Here is a 24563-nt window from a genome sequence, read left to right as displayed (position 1 = left end):
ACGGAAGTTATCAAAATAACATCCTTGAAGGCTCTCAAAGGAAAAGATTTATAAAACAGCCCTAGTAAAATTTAAGTCAGTGTACATATGAAAAAAAAAAAAACAAAAATTTTACAACCAGCCAATATTAACAACAAAAATGAAGAAAAGTCACAAGGAGAACCTATATATATATATGTTAAAGCGCTATATAAATTTGCAATAAAAGACTAGTCGCGCTCGTTTTCATCTTAGGATAGAAAAATGGTAGCGTAGAAAATTTTCAAGTAACCAGATTGTTGAGGAAGTTATTGACTTAGGACAATATCGACCAGGCATAAAAGAAATGCCGGCAATCCAGGACTTGAAATTTATAAGGCAAAACACAGTTGTCCTGAGGGACAAAGTGGTGATTAAGAATTGAATATTTACGGCAGCAGACGAATTTATAAAATAATAATTGTTAACCAAGTTCTCTAAGATCAAATAATAGCGCTAACCAAAGAGGCTGTGCATGTGACAATCCCGGTATAAAAATTAAAATATTCTTCAAAAATATCATGACGATTCTGTCTTGGTGGCCGCCGCAGAAATCACATGACACATAAGATCAAAGATATTGCTGGAAAATAGGAAAATTATTAAAAATTTAAAGATACGAAATTTTTTTTTTTTGCACCCACTGTACCTTCCACTTATCTATTAATAAAACTACTATCAATACATAGCTACCCCGCTCTTCCATCAGCAACCCCCTCTATAGTGTATACAATTTATTACAGATTTACCTTATTATGAAAAAAAGAGGTCAAGTAAACAAAAAAAAAAATAAAAAAAATATACTTTTTTCCTTGAATAAAAATAAAATAAATACAATCATTTATTACCTAGGTCTCATAAGGACATGATTTGACATATTGGGAAAGTCCTCTACTTTAGCCTCAATAAATTAGAAAATATTAATAGGAAAATATTTCGATAGGAAAATAGTTTGCATACGTTATTAAATAATGGTAGGATAAAAATGGTAGAAAAAAAAAAAAAAAAAAATTATTAGTCCTTCTAAGATCTCTCTTGAAAATCATCTAAAAAGAAATATTCCAATTTACTCAGTTTTTTAATAATAATTTATATCTAAGCAATTGAAAACATTTTTTTTTTTCTTCTGCTTCATATTTCCATATATGTAAATATTAGAAAATAATTAAAAAAAAAAGAGCGGATTTTAGATGGGTCGACACATTTAAAATCCGGCAATAAAATAATAAAATAAACAAAATAAATAAAATAAGTAAAATTTAAAAATTTCTATGTCTAAAAATTTAGAATTTAAAAAAAAGGACATGTACAAAAACAAAAGAAAAAATATATGTAAAATGTAAACATTTTTGAAAAAAAAGGGATATGCATAAAATGTAAACAATAAAAACATCAAGGTCAGCAAATCAGAAGCAAAGCAAACAACCTCTTTCACTACAATATCAAGTAACAGTAAAATATCAAAATCATTAAAAACACGACAAAAAGTTGTTGTTGTTGTTGGAGTTCACCAAGGACCTGCTTGTGTTTTTTCACTTCATACGGCTGGGTTTTCAGGTGCCGTATTTCCTCAAAATACTTACGGAGATGACTACTTAAGCCCCTAGGCGGTGCTAGTTCATCAATCAGATGTCTGTTGGGATGCCCAGGTTTCTGGGTATTCAACAGGAACTGTTTGGTCAGCATCTCATTTCTCTCTCTGATGGGGAGTATTCTCGCCTCATTATGCAGATGGTGTTCTGGGGACATAAGAAGACAGCCCGTGGCGATTCTGAGAGCAGTATTTTGGCAGGCCTGTAGTTTCTTCCAGTGGGTGATTTTTAGGCTTGGCGACCATATGGGTGACGCGTAGCACGTAATCGGCTGGCTAATTGCTTTGTATGTAGTCATGAGCGTTTCTTTATCTTTTCCCCAAGTACTGCCAGCGAGGGATTTGAGGATTTTGTTACGGCTCTGAATTCTCGGAACAATTGCGGCTGCGTGCTCACCAAAATTTGGACCCTGATCAAACGTCACACCCAAGATTTTGGGGTGTAGAACAGTTGGTGGCGTAGTGCCATCGACGTGGATTTTCAAAATGGTCGACATTTGGGGCGTCCATGTTGTAAATAAGGTCGCGGAAGATTTAGTCGGTGATAATGCCAGGTTTCGCGAGGCGAAAAAACTGGAGAGATCAGGGAGGTAGCCGTTGATTTTATTGCATAGGGCATCGATCTTTGGGCCTGGGCCTGTGGCCATTATTGTGCAGTCATCGCCGTAGGAAACGATTGTGACTCCTTCCGGTGGTGAAGGTAGCTTAGATATGTAGAAATTAAACAAAAGTATGGATAGGACACCACCCTGTGGCACCCCCTGTTTAATTCTCCTTGGTTTTGATGTTTCGTTTCTAAATTGCGCCGATGCCTGCCGACCACCCAGATAATTTGCGGTCCACCTTTTAAGACATGGGGGAAGGGTAGACCCTTCCAGGTCCTGCAGTAGCGAGCCATGGTTGACCGTATCAAAAGCTTTTGATAGGTCTAGCGCTACGAGTGCTGTTCTATGGTAGGGGTATTGATTTAAACCGCAATTTATCTGGGTGCTAATGGCATTCAGCGCGGTGGTAGTGCTATGGAGTTTTCTGAAGCCATGCTGATGAGGGGCTAGCTGAAAATTTGCTTGGAAATAAGGGAGCAAAATGGCTTCAAGCGTCTTTGCCACTGGCGATAGGATAGATATCGGACGATGCGACTCACCTATGTTAGCTGGTTTCCCAGGCTTTAGTAGCGGGACCACCTTGGCCATTTTCCATTTCTCAGGTATGACAAAGGTGGAAAGAGACAGATTGAAGACATGCGCTAAATATTTGAACCCCTCTTTTCCTAGGTTTTTAAGCATCGGCATGGCTATGCCGTCTGGGCCCACTGCTTTGGATGGATTAGCACGACCAATGGCGTCCTCAACCTCTTTAGCGGTGATGGTGATTGGTGAAGTGCTGAATTTGTGTTTACGTGCGCGTCTATTGGCTCTCCGTCTATCTTTGTCGACCGTAGGATGCATTATATATTGTCGGCAGAAAGCGCTCGCGCATTTTTTCGCGTCCCACAGCACTTTGTCGCCAAAGGCGATGGAAACTTTGTCTTTGTGCTTAGTCGGATTCGATAGGGACTTTACGGTGGACCGAAGTTTACCTACACCGGTAGAGAGGTTACAACCTCTTAGGTGCTCCTCCCATTTCGCCCGCTTGTGTTCATCTACAAGCAATCTGATGCGTTGGTTTATATCCCTTATTTGGGGGTCGCCTGGATCAAGCTGTCTTATAAGGTCACGTTCTCTCGCTAAGTTTGCGGCCTCCGCCGGGAAGTGGGGCCAGATTTCGGGAATTCTCCCGGCGGGAATGAAATGTGCCGAGGCGGATTTAATGACCTTACGGAAGGCACGCTCCCCTTGGCGGGCATCAGTCGAGATAGGGAGGGCAGCTAGGCGGCTGTCTGTAAAGGATTTATATTCTTCCCACTTTCCTTTTTTTGAAGTTTATGAAAGTGCGTTTTTCAGTGACGATGAAGTGTTACGCTCAAGCGAAATAAATATGGGCAGGTGGTCGAATGCCAATGTTACCATCGGCTGCCAGTTGACGCAGTTTACGAGTTCTGCGCTCACGATTGAGATATCTGGCGAGCTGTGACAGCTTCCTACCATACGTGTGGGGGCGTCTCCGTTTATTGTGCAGAACGTCGTTTCTTCTATTTGATCCGCCAACATCTCACCCCTACTGTCCGCCCGCAAGTGTGATTGCCATAGATCATGATGGGCATTGAAATCGCCTAAGATAATGCGATTGTTGCCAGTGAATAAGGCCCTGATATTAGGGCGGTATCCACTGGGGAAACAGGTGGCAAGAGGGATGTAGATGTTGATGATTTCTAGGTTTGCATCGCCTGACCGGGCAGATAGGCCTTGACGTTCTAAGACATTGTCCCTGCGGTCGTTGCCAGGATCAAATATACAATATTGCACAGAGTGGTGTATGATAAACGCGAGACCGCCTCCATTTCCGCTCTCGCGGACTTTCCTGTGGACGTTATACCCAGAGCAGGTCTGCAATGCAGATCTTGCTGTGAGTTTAGTCTCTTGAATTGCAGCAATGCGGATGTTGTGCCGCTTCATGAAGTCGACTATCTCCGTAATCTTCCCAGTTAGTCCATTACAGTTTAACTGCAGAATTCTGAAGTGCATGAGGGGAGACGTCGCCACTCTGGGGGTAAGTGACTGGTGACTACGCCTGGTTGGGGAAGGCCAGGACGCAATTGCTGTTGTGGCCCTAGGACTGGGCGTCCTTGGGCAAACATTGGGGTACCCGGATGATTTGGGTTTGCGACCTGGCAGCATGGCGCGATGAAACCCGTCGGGGGGTTGCCCTCGCGGAGACCAGAACATCTAGGGAAGTGGCACCACCCAAGGCAGGAGCTGCATTGGGCGGATGTCGCAAACATATATATTCTGTGCTGGCAAACGGTGCAAACGGAGGTAGGGACTAAGAGTCTGTTTCCCTGACCTACACGATTGCTGCCGGAAAAGAGGGGGGGGAGAAGACGGGGGCAGGGGCTGTTGCTCAGCATTGCTTCCTACTCTACAACGAAGATTGTAGTTATGAGTGGTAGCAGCTGTTTGAGTTGTTGGCGCCGTGGGCCGCGAGCAGCAGCGGGTACTTGTTGTGGCTTGCTGAGCAGCGGGGCTACTGGAAGATAGTGGGGGACGCTTAGACGTAGACTACGGGACGCCCTTGGGCGTGAACAGCAAGGAGCCACAAAAGATTTATAAAAGTTACGTTGACGGGTTTTGCGATCAAGCCCAGAACAACCTGTCCGATGCAACCATCCCTTGCACGAGACACACTGAACAGAGTATGACCGTCCTAAAAAGATTCTTTTCCGGCAGATGCAGCAAAACCATTTCTCAGGACCGGGGTCAGGAGACGGACCCGGATTGGATTCGATGCCTTCCCGGAGTAAGAGAATATGGAGCAGTCCTGCTGCAAGGAGCTGCTGGGAGGATGACAATTTGTGGGAGGGACGAAACAAATTAGATGGGGTCACACTCATAAAACAATTATATAACACTCTTTTTCTAAGGCGGATGGTGTAGTGTAGCGTCATGTAGTGCCAGCCAACTAAAAACTAAAATAAAACTCAAAACTAAAATAGCTGGCATCACCCCCACATGCAACCATGCATGTATGCACTTCGTGTTACTGGGTGAGAGAGTCGAATGACGGAGAGAATTCTGATTGGCTGAATCTTCCGTTACTCGACTCTATCACGCCACTGCATCATGCGATTTTACCGCTATGCACTTTTGGCATAGCGGCAGGGCCGCTTTGAAGCTTCAGCTTTTTTCTACAGTTTTCAGTTTGAAATGAGCCGGTGAACGCGTCACTTAAGCGCGCATTAAAGAAATAAGTGAAGGTAGAAATAAAATATTGAAAATAGTTTGCACAAAAAAAGAAATTACCAGTAAAAGTAGGGTTTTTTTATAATTGACTAAAGAAAGAAAAGAGTGTGTGTTTAACTAAAGAAACGATAACTAAAGAAATTTCAAATAAAACAAACTAAACCGAAAGAAATTAAAAATAGTTTTATTGCGGGTGTGTGCCGGTGCGCTGGGGGCTGCAAGCCCAAAGTTGAGTGGCATCAGCATGCCACTTTACATGGCGACCGTGACGATTCGTTCCTACGTGACGGTGAGGATGAAGATTATGAAGTGGAGCGGATGCGTCAGCATCAAAGAGCGCGCTCAGATCGACACAGAGGAAGCCATCATAGTAGTCCAAAGCGTAAACAGCGTGGTTCACGTAATAAAAAGCGTCCGCGTTACAGCGAACAAAGTGAAGATGATGTCGCATCACATGACTCTGTAAGCGCACGCAAAAAGCGGCGAGAGGAGGATGTCAGTGTTGGTGATATGAACTTGTTTGAATACAAATATTCATAGTTTAATACACTTAGAAATTATAAGATCACATCAAAATACAATTGCAAAAAAAAAGAGCAATTGAAAAATGGGTAAATGAACAAAGTATACAGAAATACATACATATATAAAATCTAAAAATTACAAAAATTCAAAAACTGAAAACATTACAAAATACTAAAAATCCAGAATTATATGGACAAATATACATACATGAAATTCTAAAAAAAAAAAAAAAAAAAAAACACTATAAAAATCTAGAAAAAAAAACTCATTATCATTTGTCATAAAGCCGACGCGTTAAATTAAAATCTACAAAAAATGTAGCTGAAATTGAAATAAACAAAAATACAAAAATATACTAAAGAAAAATACAAAAGAAAAGTAGAAAAGTAAAAATTACAAAAAAAAATAATAAAAACTGAAGAAAAAAATATATATATATAAAAAAATCCATAAATCCTAAAAAAAATTCCGAGTACAAATTAAAGATGTGTGGAAAATGTGGAGATATTAAAAAAAAAAAAAACACATTAATTTTATACAAAAAATTACATACATGAAGATCAAAAAAATGTGAGACGAAATTTACGAAACTTTAATTTTCTACAACATATATATATGTAAAACTTAGACCAAAAAAAAAAAAAAAACCAAGAATCTAAAATTTTACTAAACAATCTAATCAAGACAATTTCAACTTAATATTTAAAAAGGCAACTTAACGAAAAAAAAGCATTTTTCTATAAAACCAAAATTTTGAATTGAAAAAATTTATAATTTTTAACGATATATGTACATATTTTTATGTGCTGGTGCGTACAGCCGCTCAAAAAGTCGGTCTCATAAAATAACGGCACTAAAGCCGTAAAATCACCTGTAAAACATAAAACAGCGGCAGTAAAGCCGAAAAATCATCTTTAAAGCATTAATAAGCGCAACTAATAACGGCACTTAAGCAAAATCAGCGTATATCACGGTAGCAGCAGAAGAGGAAAAAAGGAAGGCGGAACAGCAGGCAGAGCAGCCGCAGCATAGCAATTCAGAGGAGCGCAATAAAGTACAGTCATGTACACATGTATGTATGCATAAAGGTTTATTTTAATATATGTATGTATGTATATCGAATTGATTTTGCCATTACAAAAAAAAAAAAAAAAAAAAAATTTCGCTTTAATAACTTTCTGAATTCTACACTTTACAAAAAAGTTACCATTATTTAATTACAATTTCAGATATTATTGAAATCGAAATATAAATTAAACAATTTCATGTAACTTCATTTAGCTAAATAACATTTTAAATAATTTCATATTAAAACTAAAAATTCTAAACTTCTGTTTTTCCAAGTCAAAAAGTTGCAATAGTTTTTCGTATTTTTCGTAATTTCACAGTTAAGATATTCATAAACAGTTCTCCCAACGCTTATAAAATTGTTTTTTTTTTTGGGAAAATTAAAATATATGAAACATTATTATATAAAGCTAACGCTATTATATTATTATCACAGCAAATCTGTTTGTAAGCCTCTTTAAATCAAAAAAAAAAAAAAAAAATTATTATTTTTATAACAAAGTCGTCCTCTGATATGCCAGGAAATGAAATTTTTGCCTTCATATACAAAAATTGAATTTAACTTGGAAACAATAAAATATTTTCATTCATTTCGTTCGATTGCTATAGGAATTATAGAAACATTTAGGAAATTTTATTAAAAGCGGTGCGTCCGTGATATAATATACGTTATACTTTTCATACCTTCAATATAAAGCGATGTGGTCGTAAACATCGCCGTATATTCGGAAAAATTTTGGTTAGGCTTGTGAAAACAAGTGCGGTTTTTTTATATTTTTTTCCAATAGTCCGGAAAAAAAATATACCAGCCTGTTTCGGTTTTCACTAAATAAATTTCGAAAAACCGGAACACGCTTGCCTATTTCCTTTTGCAAAGCCCATTCTGGGGGGCGAGAAACCACAGACCAAGTGTCCTTTTTAGGACAGCCTGTCCATTGGTTAGCTAGCGGGGCTAACCTAGTGGGGGACAGTCGGTAGGCATCTCTCTAGCCTATAATTTAGAGAAAATCCGCAGACCGGATGTTCCTTTGTTTTCAAAAAAAAAAAAACAAATTATATAATTTTCTTAACCAGACTTACCATTTTATAAAATTCATACCAAACGCGACAAATATTAACCGGATTTTCAAATAATATTTACAAAATATTTACCTATATTTACCAAATTCGTCTAATAATTCAGACAACCTACTAACTAGCACTTCCAATTTTCAGTCAGGAACTGACTTTTCCAATTCTCACTCTACTTCAAATTCTTCTAATTTGCCTTCAACAAATAATTCTTCAGATTTACAATAGAATAACAATATTTCAATCATGGCAACCTCAGAACAGAAAAAGGTGTTCATTACCAGTTGCGCCTCAATTATTAGGGACAACTACAGCGGCGATCCACTGGCATTAGATTCTTTTATCGACAAAATAAAATTAATTGAAGTCTTCTCAGATGAAAATTTAAATAGTACTTTTATTGCATTTTTGAAATCCAAACTTGAGGGAAAAGCACGCGAAGCGTTACCAACCGTAATAAATTCAGTCGATGACATAAAGACTGCCTTGAGAAATAGAATAAAACCCGACAACTCGAAAGTTGTTTCTGGTAAAATCGCGTCTTTACATGTCATCATTAATAACTACTCAGACTTTGCTAAGCGCGTTGAAGAACTATCCGACGCATTGGAACGTTCTTTGATTATTGAAGGTATGACACAAGCCAAGGCACATGAAATGGCCGTAGAGCAAACAGTGAATGTGTGCAGGTTGAACACTCGTTCAGAATTGGTCAAATCCATCCTGGCTTCAACTACCTTCAGTGATTCAAAAGACGTAGTTGCAAAAATGATAGTCGAACGTAATAATGAGGTAAAAGAAAGACAAGTACTAGCATTCCGTACTCGTGGTAATTGGCAAAATAGTTTTCGTGGAAATTATAGAGGTAATAATTTCAATAATAGGTACAACAATCCAAACGCGAGATTCAACAATAAAAATAGAAATAATTACAACAATATTAATTACGGGTACAATAATTCTAATAGAGGTAATAATGACAGATATACCACTAATAGAAACAATCAGCCTAGTAGTAGTAACAATAATGCTAATAATAATAGACGTTCAAATTCGCGAAGTAATGCCAATGTACGCGCTTTATACGTGAACGACCCTCAGGAGCGAACACTGGGGGATCGGGATCACGATTTAGACAATTAAACGAATCTTCTTCAAAAATATTAAAATCCATCTACTGCTTGAACCTTAATTATTCAGATTTTATTGAACTTCAATGTAGCGATTCCTACAAACCATGTACTTTTCTAGTAGATTCTCAAGCAGATATTTCTTTAATCAAAATTTCAAGTTTATCTCAAAGTTGTAACTTTAATACTAACGAAATAACCAACATAACAGGCGTAACGCCTGAAACAATTTCAACTTTAGGAACCTTAAAAACCAACTTAATTACATATAAATTTTTAATACCGCATACTTTACATGTAGTTAACGACGATTTCAATATACCTTCAGACGGAATACTCGGCAAAGACTTTTTAAAATTAAATAAATGCATTATTAATTACGCGAGCGATAGCATAACTATTAATACCGGATTAGATAACGCAAATATACCAATTTTACACGGCACAAGTACCGATTCTTTAGTTATTCCTCCGAGATGTGAAGTTTATCGGTTATTTAAATTACCAAAATGCGATAATACTGTTTTTGTAGACTCGCAAGAAATTTGTAATGGTGTTTTTACGGCAAAGTGCATTGTTGACACAAATAATCCAGTTATAAAAATTTTAAATATTACTGACGAAGTAAAACATGTCAACAATTGCAATATCGTAACGGAAGATATCACCAACTACAATGTCTACAAAATCAATGAAACTTCAAAAGATCAAAAACGCTTAGAGGAATTAACGAAAATTTTGAAAAATCAAATGCCGGGTTATGCTCAAAAACAATTACTAGATTTATGCTTAAAATATGCCGATGTATTCGCTTTAAAAACTGATCGTATGACTTTAAATAACTTTTACGAACAAAAGCTACGTTTAACTGATAAAAATCCAGTCTATATAAAAAATTATCGTTTACCATATACACAACGTGAAGAAATTAATAAACAAGTCGAAAATTTAATGCGAAATGATTTAATAGAACCCAGCTTTTCTAATTATAACAGCCCTTTAATTTTGGTGCCGAAAAAGGATCCTACAGGCCAAAAGTCTTACCGTATGTGCGTTGATTTCAGAGCAGTCAACAAAAAGCTTATCGCAGACAAATTTCCGTTGGCACGCGTAGACGACATACTCGACAATCTTGGCAGAGCCAAATATTTTTCGACTTTAGATCTTTTTTCTGGTTTTCACCAAATACCACTTCATGCTAATTCTAGAGACGTTACATCTTTCAGTACAGATCGAGGAGCTTTTCGTTGGAAAGTTTTACCTTTCGGTTTAAATATAGCACCAAACTCTTTTTCACGTATGATGTCATTAGCATTTTCAGGCATTTCGCCAAATCAAGCTTTTATGTACATTGACGATGTTATCGTCATCGGATGTAGCGAGACACATCACCTCAAAAATTTAGAAAAAGTTTTCGAAACTTGTAGAAAATTCAATTTAAAGTTAAATCCCAACAAATGCAATTTCCTTCGTTCTGAAGTAACTTTTTTAGGCCATAAATGCACCTCCAAAGGCCTGCTGCCAGATGACTCAAAAATAGACGCAATTAAAAAATACACTAAGCCTAAAGACAAGGACGCTGTTAGGCGGTTCGTTGCATTTGCAAATTATTATAGGCGTTTTATACCTAACTTTGCGTCACTGGCAGCCCCTTTAAATCGTCTAAATCGGAAAAAAGTTGAATTTGTTTGGGATGATGCTTGCGAAAATGCTTTCGAAAAATTAAGATTATCATTAATGTCTCCTCAATTATTACAATACCCTGATTTTTCAAAAGAATTTATTATCACTGTAGATGCATCTAAGAGTGGTTGTGGCGCTATATTAAGCCAAAAGCATGGAGATAATGACTTACCGATTTGCTTTGCATCAAAATCTTTCAATAAAGCCGAACAGAAAAAGGCAATCATAGAATTAGAACTTTTAGCAATACATTTTGCTATAAAACATTTTCGGCCGTATGTCTACGGTACACATTTCACGGTAAAATCAGACCATAGACCATTAGTTTATCTATTCAATATGAAAGATCCTTCCTCGAAACTCTCTAGAATCAGATTAGATTTATCAGAATACAATTTTACAACTGAATATATTAAAGGAAAATCGAATGTTGTGGCTGATGCTCTTTCGCGTATAAGTATAGACGAGATTAAAGATTCGACAAAACACGTTTTAGCCGTTAAAACGCGATCACAAACTAAACAACAAGAATTACAAAATGAAAAAATAAGTTTAAATGATACGACCTCTAACGATAATAAAGTACAAGTTTATGATAAATTTTCATACGATTTTTCAAAAAAGATACCGCGAGTAAAATCAACAATACAATATAATAAACATAAGGAGATCTCCAATTTAAAATTTATGCGCATTTAAAACATAAAAAATATAATTTACTTAATATCGTGACTGCTAACGAAATAACGAATTTAGATGAGTTACTTTCGAGGCTGGAAAAAGCAGCCGACAATCACAATATTAAACAATTAGAATGGCCAAAAAATGATATCTTTTTCAATAATTTTTCAATTACGAATTTTAAAATCCGCGGAAATGAAATTTTAAAATCATTACAAATAATATTGACGGACCCTGTAGAGACCGTAACAGACATTGAACAGAAGCAACAACTTATGACAATTTATCACGAAGATCCACTGTTAGGAGGTCATTGCGGAACAAAAAGGTTATATGCCAAATTAAGAACTAAATATTACTGGAAAAACATGACACGTGATATAGCGAAATTCGTGAGAAATTGCAATAAATGTCTTTTAAATAAAGTGAGACCAAAAACAAAAGAAAATCTTGTCCTTACTCCAACACCCTGCAAACCATTCGACATAGTGATTATCGACACAATAGGTCCACTCCCAGAATCAAACTATGGTAACAAGTTCGCTGTTACTATGATTTGTGACTTTTCTAAATATCTGGTAACAGTAGCTGTACCAGATAAATCAGCAAAAACTATCGCATGTGCTATTTTTGAAACCTTTATACTAACATATGATACAATGAAAGCCATTAGATCCGATTTAGGGACGGAATACAAAAATGAATTATTCTCGGAATTAACAAAACTTTTAAAAATTAATCATGATTTCTCAACAGCTTATCACCACGAAACTGTTGGTACTGTTGAAAGAAACCATAGAGTCTTTAACGAATATTTACGTGCATATCTAGATGAAACGTATTCAGATTGGGATACGTATTTGAAGTATTTTACATTTTTACATAATACTACAAGTAGTTCGGTTTTTGATAATAAATTTACTCCTTTCGAATTAATATTTGGCAGAAAATCTACAATGCCACATGAATTACAAAAGGAACAAATCGATCCGATCTATAATGTAGAAAATTATACAAAAGAACTAAAATATAGAATGCAAAAATCTCATAAAATGGCAAGAAATTTGATTAATAAATATAAAATTAGAAATAAAGAATTATACGATAAAACGGCTAAGCCTTCAGAAATTAAAATTAATGATAGGGTTTTAGTGGAAACAGAACCGAGAAATAAACATAGAAATATATATCAAGGTCCCTACATAATGAAGAATATCGATGGACCAAATGCAAAAATTTTTGATGAAATTAATAAAATTGAAAAAATTGTACACAAAAATCGTATACAAAAAATTAATTAAATTGATAGCCGAAAATAATCTTTAAATATATACCTACTTTAAGAACACGCCAATGAAGGCCAAACTAAACAAACTATTAATGTTAATTCTTAATACGGCCTAATGTACAAAATTCATATGTTAAATTGAAATACTTAATAAATATATATTTACTCAATTTAATAATAAGCATATAAATAGTAACGGTTCACTTCAAACTAAAAACATTATTTTTTACATATTTCATTTTCTTATAAATTTATATCTTAACCCTAGTAAAGCCTAAAGAAGAATGTGGCAAGACTGATCACCTTGCCAAATTCTTCTTTTCCAAAGGGGGATGATGTAGCGTCATGTAGTGCCAGCCAACTAAAAACTAAAATAAAACTAAAAACTAAAATAGCTGGCATCACCCCCACATGCAACCATGCATGTATGCACTTGGTGTTACTGGGTGAGAGAGTCGAATGACGGAGAGAATTCTGATTGGCTGAATCTTCCGTTACTCGACTCTATCACGCCATGCGATTTTACCGCTATGCACTTTTGGCATAGCGACAGGGCCGCTTTGAAGCTTCAGCTTTTTTCTACAGTTTTCAGTTTGAAATGAGCCGGTGAACGCGTCACTTAAGCGCGCATTAAAGAAATAAGTGAAGGTAGAAATAAAATATTGAAAATAGTTTGCACAAAAAAAGAAATTACCAGTAAAAGTGGGGTTTTTTTATAATTGACTAAAGAAAGAAAAGAGTGTGTGTTTAACTAAATAAACGATAACTAAAGAAATTTCAAATAAAACAAACTAAACCGAAAGAAATTAAAAATAGTTTTATTGCGGGTGTGTGTCGGTGCGCGGGGGGCTGCAAGCCCAAAGTTGAGTGGCATCAGCATGCCACTTTACAGTAGCATTATGCGTCATACCCATCTATGTAATACACTTGCGGCATTACGCATCATGAACTTCTATGCCAAATACATTTTAGTATTAATCATATTGCAATATTATCCAACATAAATTATTGAACTAACCCAGCGGTTAGCTAACATCAATGGAATGCCGAATATGAAACCCTTGTCCGTTCACAGCTAATAAATTTTGCTTATTATTTACATACAACCAATTTTGGGAACTAACCAAAATACTCGCATCGATCTGCTGACCTTGCGAACAGGCATACATACTTACATGTATGCATAACATTAACCAAATTACTTGAATTGATCTGCTGACGTTGCTAACAACGTATACAAATCTAAATGTATGGAGTCATGCATACAAATCTACATGTATACAAAGCCTGTATACAAACTTAAATGTATGCATACCCCATTACCAATGTACATATTTTTAGTTTATTAGTATTAAGAAAATTACAAATATACAGGTTAAGAAAATAACTATATAAAGATAAAGAATTTATTTAATAAAGGGAATGATTTTCAGACCATAGAAGTCTTCACTCCTATTTATTCAAAGTAAATATTTCAATAGATTCTATGACGATAACTGTGTTCTGGGAAAATGAGTGAAATCGGTTGAAGCCACGCTCAGTTTTTATACACAGTCGGCCGTCTGTCCTTCCGCTCGGCCGTTAACACGATAACTTGGGCAAAAAACGATACATCTTAACTAAACTTAGTTCACGTACTTACCTGAACTCACTTTATCTTGGTATAAAAAATGAACGAAATCCGACTATGACCACGCCCAATTTTTTGATATCGAAAATTTCGAAAAATGAAAAAAATGCCATAATTCTATACCAAATACGAAAAAAGGGATGAAACATGGTAATTGGATTGGTTTTTTGACGCAAAATATAACTTTAGAAAAAACTTTGTAAAATGGGTGTGACACCTACCATATTAAGTACAAGAAAATGAAAAAGTTCTGCAGGGCGAAATCAAAAGCCCCTGGAATCTTGGCAGGAATACTGTTCGTGGTATGACATATATAAATAAATTAGCGGTACCCGACAGAAGATGTTCTGGGTCACCCTGGTCCACATTTTGGTCGATATCTCGAAAACGCTTTCACATATACTACTAAGGGCTACTCCCTTTTAAAACCCTCATTAATACTTTTAATTTGATACCCATATCATACAAACATATTCTAGAGTCACCCCTGGCCCACTTTATTGCGATATCTCGAAAAGGCGTCCACCTATAGAACTAAGGTCCACTACGTTTTAAATAATCATTAACACTTTTCATTTGATACACATGTCATACAAACACATTCCAGGGTTACCCTAGGTTCATTTTGCTAAATGGTGATTTTCCCTTATTTTGTCTCCAAAGCTATCAGCTGAATATGTAATGTTCGGTTACACCCGAACTTAGCTTTCCTTACTTGTTATTTTACTCACTTCGTTGCCGTTTTTATTTTTTCGTATTACTTAAAATCACCCAGATATATTTCAAACTGACTAATCCCAACTATGCCCGAAAGGGACTAAAGGGGATCAGTTATGCCCAAATGTAGACAAAAGAGATCAATCGGAGACCAATCCCTTTATGGATTAATCGCACGATTTTTTGCAAGGCAATTTTTAAAAATATTTTATACATATGTGCAATCTTGGGTATTCAACAAGAATACATATTTCCAGCAGCTTGCGGCATGCAACTTTAATGACAAAAAGAACGGAGGTGGATAGGAAAACTAAAGTAAGAAATATACACTGCGCATATGAAATATCTGAAAATTAACAGCAATAAAGTTTTGCGGCACTAGCCGTGGTTTATAAACTTTTATACAACTACATATATGTATATGTGTATGTGTATGTATTTAAGTACCCCTTAAGGCTTCTTACTCTATATAAAGAGGGAATTAAAAGTCACGCCACCTAGATGCGAGAGTCTCTGCCTTGCCAAAGAGCGACATTCCAGCTCGCTAGAGTGACGATTTATGTTGTACTGATAGGTTTGACTTACTTAGGTGATACAGTATCCGTTAGTACCAAGTAAAATTTCCTTGGTCCCCTTTGCTTAAACTAGTGAGTTCAGCCAAACTCTCGTTGCTGTGAGCATAAACAATTTAGCATGTGTTGCACTGTATTTGTCTGAACTGCTTTGTTTCACTGTAACTTATGGTTTTCCTAGTGTGCGCTTTTTGCAAATCCACAGAAGGGTTCTACACCACAGAATGCTACTACAAAACCCTGTTTTATTAGGTAGGCTGTCTGTTCATTACCCTTATCTCCCTGATACTCGGAGAAAAAGTTGCTTTTGGCTCTCAGATCTTTTAGGACTGGAGCACACGCAAGGCTACCTAGCTGTCTGACATAATGGGGATACCTCGCGTGTATAAGACTCACCATAGACATTCTCTATTGCAGGGATAGCTGTTTAAAATAAAGTGTGTTGGTATCCCAATGGTACCGACTTCTTGAAATCGGCCCATAGATATCAGCTCTCGTTTATTATTTAAACTGAATTTACTGCTTTTTGAGATTTAATTTTGTATCATAAAATTTATGATAAGATTTCCAGTTAAAGCTCTACAGAGCAGTAAATATATTTCATATATCTTTAAATCTCTGTATAGAAGTATTTTATACATATTAATTTCAAAATCGGTTTCATCAAAATGATTAAGTAAGTTTTCGTCATAGTATCGTATTGAAAACTTCATCCAATTCAATCCTTTTCTAGAATTGCATTTTATCGATGTCTCAAACTGTTATCAATTTTTTTATCAGAAAGTTATCGTGTCATTGATTTGTTATCAAAAAGTTTTCGATATATTATCGGAGTATTATAGATTTGTTATTTAAAACTATCGATTGATCTCCGAAAAATTATCGATTTGTGTACAAAAGTTAACGGAAAATTATCGATTTACTATCAAAAAGTAATCGGTTATTTTTCCGCAAGGTGAGAGTATGTTATGTGGTTTGTTATCGGAGTGTCACCAATTGTTATAGCTGCTTTATCGATTTGGTATCCCAAATTTTTCAAGCTTTTCTCAAAAATGTATGTATGTTGTCGAGTTGTTTAGCGACGAGTTGGCGGTATCAAAACTTAATCGATTTATTATCGAAAACTTATAATTTATTTTTCGGAGTAATATTGGTATGCAAAATGTATCGAAATAGTATCGAATTTAAGCAAAATAATATCAATTTGTTATAGGAAATTTATAGATTTATTAATTAAAAGTTATCGATTATTTATCGAAAATTATCAATATTTCATAACAAGGGTATAAGAAATTTATCGATTTGTTTTCGAAACTTCAACAAAAAGTTATCGATTTGGTATAAAACGTTTTAGATTTGACTTCGAAAAGTTATCTAGAGTATCACCAAAATGTTAAAAAAAAAATTTATTTTTATTTTCTTGTTCAGTACGCAAAATCGTATCTAAACTTTATACGATAAGCGATATCATATACATAATTTAAACCTGATCGGAATCGGTTAACTGTGGTTCATATATTAATATAATGAGCCTTTATAGCGAAATTGAACTTGAACTCCTGTGCGACGCCCCTTAACCATCTCCAATTGGGACCAAAATTTGTATGTGATATTGTTGCTCTTGGTATTGACTCCGAAATGGATTAGTCTGTAATAAATCATTTATCTGAAAGCCAAGACCACCTTAGTGTGCTTGAAGGTGTGTTCATTTAAAGATTGATAGAAATTCTTGAAAACCAAGGTAACTGCTTGAGATTCAAAAACCAATTCCCTTAAATATAAATGTATTTATATGCATACATAGTTATTTGCAACTATACACTTGTGCTGACATATGTACACACCTAAACATATTTTTATCCGCAGGCATATTGTGCTTTAGAGGCAGATGATACTGACTGATTAATGACTGATTGCTTGACTGGCTGAGAAACAAAAAGCCTAAGGCAACCCAAGCACGGCACCGAATAAGTAAATGTCTATTTTTTTTTATGTATGTGTGTGTGTATGTTTCTTAATTTAAGAATACGAAATTGAGTTTTGCACAAGATTATCTAAATCTAACATAAAATAAAAGGAAAAAAATAATACAAAAAAAAAAAAACATTTCTGTTTTGAATTTTCAGAGCATTGTCATCCGGCACTTGTACTGCACTTTAAATGCAAAATTCTTCTTTAGAAGCAATATTTAAAACAGCAAACCACTTAACTTCTCATCTTTCTTCTTCTTTTGTTGTTTGTCATTTCTACATGTCGACCTTTTTATTCACCTTACTTATCGTACTCACTCTGCTCTTCGTTACCCTCTCTCTTTAACTTAAATTAAATTAGCACTTTTACAATGTCCTTTTACCCACACACCAAGTGGCCACTTAAGCTCACAAATTAGTATTCGGAGCAAAAATATCAAGCAATGGCACTTGTGTTTATTTTAACTACGTTTACGTAAAAAAATATAAATATAAATACGCTTAGTTGTATGCCTACATACATACATACATATGTACATAAAAGCCAGATGCATGTATTTAGCTTGTGGTATATATTTAAATGTATGTATTCTATTTGATCCCGATTGTACCGTGTAAGCGTTTAAGTACGCAAATCGTATGTCATGTGACTTGCGTTAGATATTATGGCTGTTGCTGTTGTCTTGATATGACAATCAAGATGAAACGATGTGCCAACAAATTTACGAGTGTTACACGCTTCCACTACGAACAACTTTTAAAACCTTTACTTGCAGCTGTTTGGGTTATAAAGTTTCGCGTTGTAAAATATTTAATGCATATCCTGATATAACAAAAAGTCGTGATGTGTAAATATACAGGTAAATGTCTAGAGTTAGATCTAAGTTAAATTAACGATAGAGGTAACTTTACCTGAAACAAATACAAAATTTCGCGTTATTTGAAGCAGCTTTATCGGGTCGCAGAAGTGCCGGATAGTTATCTTCTGGTCATCGGTTTCTAATTGGCTTGCTTACGATAGTTTCCAGATTTGTTAACGATTTTATATTAAAGTCTTATCAATATCTGTTTCGCACCCATAAACCGATGAGTCGTCTACAACAAATCGATAACACGCCGATAACAAATTTGTAGCACTCCGTTAACAAACCCAGAATTTTTCGATAGCAAACCAATTTTTTTGTCAATTTATCATCAACAAATAAAATAAAATATCAAATAAATCAATTTATTTTCGATAATAATCTATAGCAGTTTGATAACATTTCGATAACTTTGCGATAAACAAAAGAAACATTTTTGATAATAAATTGATAACTTTTCGAAAAAAAACTGACAATTCGCTGCTTTCGTTAGCAATTAGTCGTTAATATTTAGTTGATAAAACACTGATAATAAACCGCTAACTCATCGAATAAAAATGAATAACACACCTAATTCCCTCGATAAAAAATCGATAACTCATTGCTGACAAACCATCAAGGCAGCTGTCTTGGCACATAATTCTCCACATTATTATTATACAGGTGGTTTTCTTTTCACTGTTTTTACTGTAGCGAGAAAGACACCTGCATAAGATTTTGTAGAGCGTTATCGATCTTGATGGTCCTCCGACGGATATATATCCGGTACGGTCCTGGTACAAGCAAAATTAAAATATATGCTAGACCATCTCGGAAACAATTTAAAATGACCACATTGAACTTTCTAAGCCATCCCGCCCCACTTCCCAGTTTGATGAGAAACTTGAAGTCGCCATAACCTCGGCTGTTAAAGAAACAAGGTTTGCAGGGTTAGTTAAAGTGAACAATTGGAACAGAGAAGCTATAAGTTGCGCTGACATAACCTAGAAATTGTTACACTACACAACCCTTTCAATCATTTGAGTATTTTACTCGCCTCTTAAAACAGACGTAACTGCTGCGAGTATATTTAAAACCCCCTAACAAGCAGTCGTTTTTTCCTGCTTCATCTTCTCATCCTTGACTTAAAATTTTCCTTTGCTGTTTAATTTTCTTCATTATTTATCACCGATTGATTTTATGACTTCGTTAAATTCCATTTTCTGATTTTTGGTCAGATTTCGCTCACATGAACCCTTCCACGTAATACTTTGTCTCTGCTAGTCTTAAAGTCACCATACACGATTTTTGCGCTCTCACGTCCGTTCTCGGTAATGAAATGAACATTTGTTCACATGCGGTAAGGGTAGTACTTTATGACTTATTCTCTGTCCATACATTCGACTAGACCGCGAAACTGCTCTTATCTACATGATCACTACAGTAAATATAAAACGTTTAAAACGTAAATAATAACCGTTAAGGGACCGGACATTCAAGGTGCATGCTCTCAAATCGTAGGTATACAAACTCTTGTAATGGTCGTAGTATATATATCATAGTCCGGGGAGTGCTTTTCGTGTTCATTGGAGGCCTCTGGTGAAAAGGCAGAATGATCCAATACATACTCCCGTTTGGTGATAAGGAGCAGTTTGAACCGCAAGCAAAGAAGCAGAGCTTGCCATTCCCATATGATTGGCGATTTTCCCACTTGTGCGAACTCTCGAACACCACCATTATCATAAAAATTCCTGCCAATTTTTGAAATTTGTTTCTCTGTTTTCTGTTATAATTATATGTGTGGGCTCTCTCCATTGTGACCCTTAGTTACACTAAAAAAAATTAACACTTTCTAAAAATAAGCTCCCTAGTAGTTGAATTTTTTAGGGAAAAGTCCAAAATAACTCACTCTAAGTCAACTATATATAGTTAGCTATTAAAATAGTTGTCAAGCCATCTAGCTAAATGTGCGACCTTTGGCCCTGTCCTCTCAACATGCTCCCATGCGATTTAATGTAATTTTTATTGTGTTTGACAATGGCACTGCAAGTTTTCCGCTTCTTATATCAAATTCCGAAATTTTCCTTTTTTACCTACAATGAATAGAAATTTGTTGCTGTGAACTAGTGAAGTTCAAGGAAACAAATAACTTCAATAGTTTTGAGAAGGGCTGCGTTGGCCTCTTATCGATAACAACCAATATAGAAAAGTTATTTTTTACTATCGGCTCTCAATCGATAGCGAACCGATAAGGTTTTTTTCTATAACAAAACGAAAACATTTTGATAACTCTTCGATAGACTTAATTTCTGGTAAATAACTAACAACTTCGATAGTAAATCGATTCATTTTCTATAACATATCAAAACCTCTTTTAAAAAAATTAAAAGCTTTTAGTTTAAAAACAGATGCACGCCGATAACATTTCGACAAAAAGTCAATAACATCTCAATAGTAAATCGATAAATTTTTCATAAAATTAAAAATATATGAGTATAAAACAAACCAAAAAGAAAGTTTTATTCATTAGCCGCGGTCATTCAGCCTAACAAGTCAAATTAATTGTGAATCGATAACTTTTTGACAACAAATTAAACACCTGTTGATAGCAAATCTGTCATTTTTGGATAACAAGTCAATGGCGAAAACAAATTGGTAATATTTCGATTACAAAGCAATAATTTTTCGATAAGAAAGCGATTAATTTTTGTTAGCATAACGATAACTTTTAGATAAATAAAAAAATAATAACCGATAGAAAATTTATAGCATTTCGGTAAAAAATCGGACTTTGTCGATAAGTCAACTATAACGTAGATAACTCACCTAAACATTAAACCGATAAAAAGTTGATAAAACGCCGTCCGATTTCGGTTCCGGGGTTTGGGTTCCGGTTCCGGTTTGGGTTTCGAATTCGGTCCCGGCTTCGGTTCTCGTTTGGAACAATTGTTCATGTTCTAAAAAAAGATAATAAAAGGTCAAATTTAGAGCAGAAAAAGTGTCCATCACCTAATATTTCCAACTTAAATATATATGTGTGTAAATATATATATGTGTATCTATAAGTATGAAAAAATATGTCCACTTACATAGAAGTACGAGTATGACATATGTTAACATTTGAGTAAGCGGTGTAAACCCTTTATGCCCTTAAATATATGTATGTTTATATATACCAGAATAAAATGTAAACGCATGTCGAGTGTCATAAAAACACATGCAAATGAAGCGCTTAAAATATTTGTAACTTTGTATTTTAATTATCACTTGACATAAAATTATCCACTTCAACTGAGGTTGTTCGGCTAACGTTTGCAGCTATGTACGATGTACGGTCCTGCTTCAAGGAGATGTAATAAAGATAAATGCTCTCATTCTATGCATTTTATTAACTTTGTGTTATAAAAAAGACAAATAAAAAGTCCAAAGCTGTTATTATTCTTATATTTTTTTTTATTTCAAAAGGTGTTATCTAATACCTATTTCACACTGAGTTGTAATGAAATATAATTATTATTATTGAAATCAATCTCCCATGTAATATTGCTTTATTGAATGCCCAACGGAGTCAGAAACCTACTTGGTGTTATCCCGTGTTTCTGATTTTATTGTCAATATAACAAAAGGTAATCCAAAATAAATAACTTTTAATATTTTTAATTTTCAGCTTTTTTTTAAGAAACTGGCACATTTTGGTTAGGTCTCTGCTATTCATTTTAACAATTTTTTGTTAAATGTGTAATATTTATTTGAGGCTGCTGTTCGAATTTCGTTAATGAAGCAAGTGGCTCTGTGAAAAGAAAAAATTAATTATTTCATTAAAGAGAATTGTGATTCACTTAAGTTTTTTGTAAAATTGGTATAAGGGAGTAGAATATCTGCTTATTGGAGAGGATGTGTAAAATGGAGCAACCTCTTAAATTTTTTTTGGGAAAGTGATATACAACTTACTTTGGGGATATCTAGCTTGAGAATTGATTAGGGGTGACAAAGACTCAAGTAAATAAGATACCAATTTACAAACGTGTTTTCAACAAAATTTGCGTCCAGAGGCCATAAAAGTCTTGTAATACAAGTTAATTTGTTCTGACAAATTTTTATTTTCCCAGGAAGTGTTCTTGTTTTACCAGATTTGTATGCTTGTTGAAACGGGCCCCAGAACTTAATAAGATTCGGGTATTTTTTTTTTTTTTGTTATAACAGAGAATTAAATAATAAATTCGAAATATGAGTTTGTAGCTCCGAGTTTGGGTATTCTTATGGTCTCATTTTCTTAAAAGGAAATGAACAATACACATTTTTTAATAATAGGTTCTAGGTTCGAATTCCAGCTCAAGCCGTATAACTATAATTTTTGTGTTAGTTATTGCTTTTTTTGTTTAAATGTTTCTATTATTGAAAAACTATTAATTAGTTTGGAACAGAAAAAACAAATTTTGAGAAAACTGCCATATCTGTGTAGTAGAGGGAATGGGAGTGGGATTGGAAGTTTTGGGAGCTTGAGTGGGATTGGGAGCTAGAGTGGGAGTAAGACCGGGGGTAGGAGTTGGAGTGGGAATGGGAGTGAGACTTGGAGTGGGGGAGAGAGTGTGAGTGGACGTGGACAAGGGAGTTGGGTGGGGTGGTGGTGGGAGTGGGATGGAGAGAATAAGAAGAAAAATGCTGGATAGCCGAGAAGGTTATACAGGGAGAAGAGGGAAGCCGAGACACACTTTTTAATGTAGGCAAACCAGCGGGTTAAGCGGCTTAGATTATACCGGCGCCAGTCGAAGCCTATCGTAAGAGGCGACCAGAATACACAAGTTATACAAAGAATTGTGTAACACAACCCTTTCAAGGGGTTGCCAACGCAATTTAGAGCCTATTCAACCCACTTGTCTACCTCATCTACCCGTGAAAAATCCTGTTTCTTTAGCAGGCGAGGATCACGGAACAAGGGGCTGGGGCGGGATGACCTAGAAGGTTTTATGTGGTCATATTAAATCGTTCCTAAGTTGATCGGGCTTGTACTTTAATGGTACTCTTTTCTTCAGCGCTACAAGAACAAACACAACAACAACAACAAACTGCCACAGTGACCGACTGTGCTATGTTTATCTAAATTTAATTCTTTTCCTTCTCAAGAGAGATATTATTTTTGGAATTATTTCGCAAAATTTTATTATTTATTAAATTTAAAGCCAGGTTTGTATATACCAGTACATGTAAAGTTGAGCACAACTTAACCTTACCATCTTAGTTCAAGGTTCCAAATTTGGGTTTAACTCGAGTTAACTCAAAAAGTTCACAATGTGGTCAACGTATGGGATAATTTGGTTGTTCATCGTTGCAAAGATTAGGTAAACGGAAGTTGCATAAAGGGCTCGATCTAGTAACATTCCAATAGCTATACGTGTTTGTTTCAACCTGACGCCTGAAGCTTCTATCCCTTCATACCGGTTGCTGTACCGGAGATATCTCACAGTAAATCTCTAGAACTGGCTTCAGTTTACATATACCGTTACGAGCTGTTGCCAAGAGCTCATTCCTTACGTCTGTTGGGTTGACCACTGCTTCTCATGCCTATATTTTTTTTAGGGCTGCACGATACTGTTGGTGGAACTTTCCGGTAGAATAACGACTAAAAAAATATCTTAAAATAACATGACCTCAAATTTACTAAAAAACTCGTTTTTTTGCACTTTTAGGCTCGAATATCTCGAAAAGTACTACCAATTTGATACAATTGGTATTTTTTTCGTTCTCAGCAAACTCGTTGAATTTCACTCTAGGCCAGTGTTATTCTTACCCGACTGCATCACCAGCATTGTTTTTTTTTTACGTGTATATACATATGCACTTAAACTTTATATAGACTGCCAAGTGCATAACTTTATCTACATTTCAAAATTGTTGCGCAGAAAATTAGTATTGCTAAATTTCAGTATGCATTGCACTC

General features: G+C 35.3%; 1 protein-coding gene across 28 annotated transcripts in view; it reads left to right on the top strand.

Moving 5' to 3' along the window:
• The window catches only part of mmd (mind-meld), a 1228927-nt gene that overhangs the window by 485127 nt on the left and 719237 nt on the right, over positions 1-24563 (top strand). The gene's annotated exons all lie outside the window — the stretch shown is intronic.

This window comes from Eurosta solidaginis, chromosome 4, assembly GCF_040869045.1.
Source record: "Eurosta solidaginis isolate ZX-2024a chromosome 4, ASM4086904v1, whole genome shotgun sequence".
NCBI lineage: Eukaryota > Metazoa > Arthropoda > Insecta > Diptera > Tephritidae > Eurosta > Eurosta solidaginis.
This window is presented reverse-complemented; position numbering and strand designations above follow the sequence as displayed.